Source organism: Lactuca sativa, chromosome 9, assembly GCF_002870075.4.
Source record: "Lactuca sativa cultivar Salinas chromosome 9, Lsat_Salinas_v11, whole genome shotgun sequence".
Taxonomy (NCBI): domain Eukaryota; kingdom Viridiplantae; phylum Streptophyta; class Magnoliopsida; order Asterales; family Asteraceae; genus Lactuca; species Lactuca sativa.
This window is the reverse complement of record NC_056631.2, coordinates 47870925-47877921: the sequence shown is the minus strand read 5'-3', so window position 1 is coordinate 47877921 and position 6997 is coordinate 47870925. Positions and strand designations below refer to the sequence as shown.

The window sequence follows — 6997 nt, the reverse complement described above, 5'->3', positions numbered from 1 at the left end:
GGGGCATTCTAGATACGAGCTGAGGGTTGGGTGGGGCATGCCAAACTCATACTGAGGGCTCAGTAGCATTCCATGTATGAGTTAAGGGTCGGGTGGGGCATGCCAGACTCATAGTGAGGGCTCAATAGCATTCCAGATATGAGTTGAGGTCCGGACGGTATGCCAGACTTGTACTGAGGGATGAACATTGATATTTTACTTCGATGACTGATCAGTACAGGGAGCAAGCCAGACATAAGCTATAGGCCCCGAGGGAAAGCCATATTTATGTTTTGGGCTCAGGAGCAAGCCTGATGTGAGTTGTGGGCCCGATAGGCAAACCAGACTCATACTATGGGCTCAGGGGCAATCCAGTCTTTTAGTTGTGGACCCATTTGCATGCTGTTATTTTATATATGTGAACGGTTGTGTGATTGGTATTTTGGGGGAACTCACTAAGCTTCATGCTTACAGTTTTGGTTTATGGTTTCAGGTACTTCAGTGGATCGTGTCAAGGTGAAGGCCTGACTGTACACATCCTCTCATTTTTTGACTTATGATTTCTAGGAAACTCTAATAATGTGAATGTTTTGAAAACTATGTTGAAAACAATTCTAATTTTAAATAATGTTTTGGGAACAATGATTTTTGTAAACACTTCTTTAGAAAAAGGGTTGTTTTGAAAAGTTTAAAATTTTATGAATTTTTTATGGATGTTACAGGGGTAGTTGGTAGTTTTTTTTGTTAAATGTTGGCTGAGATAACTTTTAGATTTGAAGCGTTTTGTTTATATGATAAAAGCTCATAGTTTCAAACAAAGTTTTTTGTTCAATTCACTCAAACACTAGAAGCTAGAAACTCTTAAACGTTTCATGTCAGACATGCACTTAGTTTAAATGTAATAGTGAAATTGATTTTCGAATTATTGCTTTATTTGGAATATGCCATGTTTTTAAAGAAACTATTTGTTTAAAAATACAACCATTCACTAATCATTATAAACTTACAGAAAAAAGTTATACATTTGAAAATTAATAATTTTTTACAAATACTTTATTTGTCATTACGATATTTGGGTAGAGACAACTCCAGTCAGAAAGGGGGAAAGGGTGGTGGTAGCATTTGAGAGGCGTCTGAACACCCTTACTTTTACGATAATATTAACATCTCTAACGATAAGGGCAACAACTCCGACAAGAAGAGTGACGGTCCGCTGTCTAGTAATATTTTTCAGTAGAAAGCTAGTGGACGGTGGTGTGGTCGTTGGTGGGGAAATTTCATTGGGTATGAGGAAAGAGAGGTGAGGGTGAGGGTGGGACTAAATGTTTGTGGTGAACAATAGTGGCAGTCAGTGGCGCAATTGGTGGGAGGTGATAGCACCCATTAGGGGTGACATGTTCTTGAGTGTGTATGTGTATGTGTGTGAGAGAGAGGGAGAGAGAAAAAAAAGGTAGGTGAGCCCATTTTTATTTTTATTAATTAAAAACATTCATATATATATATATATATATATATATATATATATATATATATATATATAGAGAGAGAGAGAGAGAGAGAGAGAAAGAGAGCTAGGTTCAAATGTTTCTAGCAACTATTGTATGTGTGTGTCTATATATATATATATATATATATATATATATATATATATATATATATATATATATATATATATATATATATATATAGGGAAGAGTTATATGGAAAATAAATGATTAGGGCAACACATATTTGAACCAATGAAAACATGACAACACATCACTTCCACAATAACTTCCACAATACATTACTTGTGAAGAAAGAAATGGACACGTGTCATTTGATTATTGGTTCCGGTAGATGTTGCCCTAATTATTTGTTTTCCATAGAACTCATTCCTATATATATATATATATATATATATATATATATATATATATATATATATATATATATATATATATATATATATATATATATATATATATATATATATATGTTAATAAGCATTTAACATGTTTTGTTGAGTATTAAGAGTTACAAGGCATAATGCAATTTGTACAATGAATTTATGCATCAAAATCATTTGTGGCCAATAAAAGAAAAAGTCAGACGGGCCTTTGAATCGGTGTTCCACACTTTCAGCATAATGAATCGGTCAACACCAACTAACCTTTATATAACGTACATCTCCTTTTTCGCTTTCTCCATTACTGTTAGGTCACAACTCACAAGCACACACCAGAAACCAATAACCACTGGATCATTCATTCTCCACCATCCTCTTTCTCTCCCTAAAGAGTAGAAGCCCCAACCAAAAACCCATTTGCCACTCACACCCCCATTTACGGATAGAGCGGGGGCTTAAGTTCCTAAGGGTTGTCGTTCACGATTTTCTTATCTGAAAGTAATGGCCTCCGACATCCTATTTGCGTCTTCTTCATCGATGCAAACGACGTCCTCCTTTCGCCTTCTCCATTGATGCGATGACCGCCATGTGACCAATGGGAAAAACAGGTGATGAAAAGGTAAACCTCAGCAAGCCAAAATGGATATGAATGGTTTGCCTTACTGATGTAAGGCAAAAAAAAAATCTGAGTGTTGTATTTTCTAAACTTTATAGAAAACCTTTGTTTCTTTTTAATTATTTTATGGGATTAAAAGCCTTTGATTTGTTATTTTTCTTAGGTTATATACAATAGATGGGTATATGACTTTGTAACAGGCTGATACAACCGTGCACAACAGGTGTTGGATAAAATGCATGAAAGATTGTTCATATATCAATGAGGAAGGATTGAAGGAAAAGGGTGAAGGCTTTAAGGAAAACATGTTTATTTTTATTCAAAATTTGACCGAGAAATCGTTGATGTGAGTGTTTCTTAGTTTTTTTAGTATGTAGGTTCTTATTTGCACTTTCTCATGCGAAGTGTCTTGCAAAACCCAAGAACCAGATGTGAACTTATTGAAATTAATGTAGGTTTTTCATCTCAGTTTACAAGGGTAACAAAGGCGTTTGGAATGATGAAAGGTCTATGTTATGTTGAAAGTTCTGTTAATTGAGAAGGTACAAGTACCAAGTTATACTCGATATAATTACATAATGAATTAGTTTTTGTCTTCAATGCAATAGGTAGATAAATATCAATTTGTCTTCTTTATTGCAACATGTAGATAAATTTTTTTACTAGAACTTTCACCAACCACCTGGTCCGACTTCTGCAAGGAATCTTTTTATTTTTTGAAAATTTATTTAAAAAATAATGTCTTTTTGATATGTTATTTGCTCGAACACTTTTTTTTATCCATTTCAGTTCCTTTTTCCCTCAAAACACAATTTCCAATCTTATTACCATTTTGTTCCTCCTCAATGCAACCTCTGAATCTTGGTTGGTGAATGTATTGTTTTGATGATGTTTATAGTTAGGTTTAATTAAATATTTATTTTATTATTTATGTTGAATGTTAACTGTTTAGAAGGAAAATCGATGTTTTCATAATAATAGATCGAAGCTCTGGTTTTTTTGAGTGAATTAATTTTTGTTTTGTTATAGGGGCAAGGTCTGTGACAGGCTCTAACTAACTAGCTTAAAAGACCGAGGGACTTTGGCAACATAACACTATTTGCATCTTTTTTTGCTCCAGTGATTAATGAAACTGGTTTGCCAAAGAAAGATATATTAGGTGGTTGGGTAGACTCGAAGAAGGAATCAAGGAAAGATATAATAGGTCTTTAGTTTTCTTTATTTTTACTCATTTTTTTTTTCTTGATTTTCTCTCTTTTAAGCCATAGCAGTTTGACTTTTACTACTAATGTCACTTTGTTTTCTTTTATCGGTTTGTTCTTTTCAATTTTGGAATCAATCTCCAACAACTTTTGTTGGATCTCCCTTGAATACAATATTAATGTCACCTTCAAATCTACGAAGAAGTTACACTGAAGAAGCAATACTTGTGAAACCACCGGCAATAGGTGAGGACATTTTCTTTGAACTTAGAAACTGATAATTTTTCTATTTGGAAATATATATGTTAAATTGCCACCTTTTATTTTTGTACTCTTATTAAGGTCAAGGGTTGTTTGGTACTTTTCTTAAACTAAATGGATTGTTATTCCTTTGTAATTATAAGTTACGCTCTTGCAAAATGTTCATACAATCAATGAAATTCTTATAATTCAAATATAAGCCATATAAGTTTAAGAAAAAAAACTTTATTGAACGCACGTATTTTGTAACATATTAGTCTTACACAAGAAATATCAAACAAATTGGTGACCGAGTCGACTGTTGAGACTTTGAGTTCGTGTCGTATGTAATCAGAAGTTTATTATTTATTTATTTATTTTAATGTATGTGTTGTGTGATACGTCAATACTCACTAGACAAGGGAAAACAAATCTTTTCACATTCTCAGTTCCGATTTTGTAGAACTGATTGAGGCCATAAACGGTAGAACTAACCGGATAGAACCGGTGACCGATTAAACCTAAATTACATATCTGGGAACCAAACTGGATATACTTATTCGATCCTAACCGCTTCCGGTCCAGGTCTAAACTCCCATCCCTAAACCCATATGTATTTTAATAGCAAAAATGTATTATTCAATGCATCACTTGTCTAAACTCCCATCCCTAAACCCATATGTATTTTAATAGCAAAAATGTATTATTCAATGCATCACTTGTTACTTGAAAGCACAATGGTTTCTAATGAAACTTAATAGCCGAAAAAAGAACTCTATGTACACCTGTCGCTTAACACGAGTAAACGGCTAGTATGTGTGTGTGTGTGTATATATATATATATATATATATATATATATATATATATATATATATATATATATAGGATGGTTCAATTGAGAAAAAAAAAAAGGTTGAGAATGGGGGAATCATTCTCAGCCACTCATTTATTTTTGCCGCAAAAGCCTCCGTCGTACCAGCAGAAATGGGAAAGGAATAGACATGTGTTTTCCAACAAAACATATTTCCTTAAACTATGTTAGTCATTACCTTAATATATACAAAAACATAGTTTTTCGTTTTTTTTTAATTTTTAAGAAACTATTTTTATCGAAAAATGATTTTAAATATACCAAAATTCATGATTTTTTATTGGGCTAATGTCATAAAAACCCTCTAAGTTTTTAGGGTTTTTTCGGTTTTGCCCAAAGTTGAAATTTATTTCCATTTTTACCCAAACATTTTCAAAAAAATATTCGGTTTTATCATTTTAGCGGTGATAACAAGTTACCATTATATTAACTTCGCAAAAAAACTCTTAAGTTTACCGTTTTTTTTTATGTCTTTACCCTTAAGTTTATAATTTTTTTTATAATTTTACCCTATGTATTTTTTTTTTCATATTATATGTATTCAAACAGAAAAATCATATAGATATGTATATTATGAAAAAAAATATACTTAGGGTAAAAGTGTAAAAAAAAAATTATAAACTTAAGGGTAAAAACGCAAAAAAAAAAAAAAAAGGTAAAGTTAAGGGTTTTTTTGCGAATTGAATATAATGGTAACCTGGAAAACTTATTATCACCGGTAAAAGGGTAAAACCGAACATTTTTTTTTGAAAATGTTTGGGTAAAAACGGACATAAATTTCAACTTTGTGCAAAACCGACAAAACCCTGAAAACTTGATGGTGTTTATGACATTAGCCCTTTTTTATTCTCTACAAATAGACATCCATATTGATATACTTTTAAGAAATTTTTTTTTATATTTTCTGCTATCGTTATTAATAATTGAATAAAAATGAATCAGGTTTTTACTACAGTACATTCGTTATTCACTTATGAATAAAAACTATGATTTTTGTTTTTTTTTTTTTTTTTTTTTACAATTTAAGTATCATTCATATATGAATATAGCATATAATAAACATAGTATATTTATATTTAAATATTAGACGATACATTCACTTGTGAATATTACATAGTATATTCACTTGTGAATATTAGATGATATATTCACTTATGAATATTAGATAATATTTTCATATCTGAATATTTCATAGTATTACATGGTATATCACATGTAAATATTACATAATATATTCACTTGTGAATATTAGATGATATATTCACTTATGAATATTACACAATATATTCACATATGAATATTACAAGGTATTTTCACAAATATATATAATTTTTATATGTTATTCACATATGAATAACATACAGACTTGCATATTTGTTTTTTGTTTTAATAATCATATACTGATTCAAGTAAGAAAACATATTCATGCATATATGAATATAACGTGGTAATTTAGTTTATGCATTTCATCAAACAGTTGGAGTGCATACAATTTAACTTTTTTTAAAATGTTAAAAACATGATACTTTGACTATTTAAATCTTACAAAATAGTAGATTGATAGATAATTATATGAAATTTAAAAAAAAACGATTTGAACTTTTTCTAACATCAATTTTGAAGTTTTATTTGATAATCGATGTTGAATGAATGATATGAAGTGGATTTTTTATTGATTATCAATGATGTTGATCTAATGACGCCAAGAGTATAATTAATCGTAGATGTTAAAGATCTGATCGTATTCAAGCACAATTGAAGGTTGGATTAAAAGAACAAAAAACGAATTTTTGTTGTCAACTGTTGAATCGTGTTGATAACCATGTTATTGACGAAGATCGATGATTAATTAACATTGGATGATGGTTTAGTTGAAGAAATATGGATGATTGTTGAAGGTTAGAGGAGAAATTTGGATGATGAACGATCGATTAGAAATAGGTTTGAACTGTTATCTATTTCTATAAAGTACGTATTTGAGATTGAAGATTATTATCATAATAGGTTACAACCCGTGGAAACCACGGGTTACAAATTAAAATAACATATATAATATAAATATAGTAATTATTAATCATAGATTTGCAAATATTATATTTTTTAACAAAGTTTGATCTTGTAACTTTGTATCATTGTTATTTAATTATTTAATTGTTAGTAAATGGAATTCAAATAATTTGATCTAATTTTTTTTGGGATA

General features: G+C 30.4%; 1 long non-coding RNA gene across 2 annotated transcripts; it reads left to right on the top strand.

Moving 5' to 3' along the window:
• Positions 1-2173: 2173 nt before the first annotated feature.
• On the top strand, positions 2174-4096 carry LOC111919494 (uncharacterized). Of its 2 annotated transcripts, none has more exons than XR_008226410.1 (4): positions 2174-2486; positions 2707-2829; positions 2939-3025; positions 3513-4096. It is a non-coding gene; the product is annotated as an uncharacterized LOC111919494 (long non-coding RNA). The 2 variants fall into 2 exon arrangements; XR_006186982.2 differs by having other exon boundaries at positions 2647-2829.
• Positions 4097-6997: the final 2901 nt, after the last annotated feature.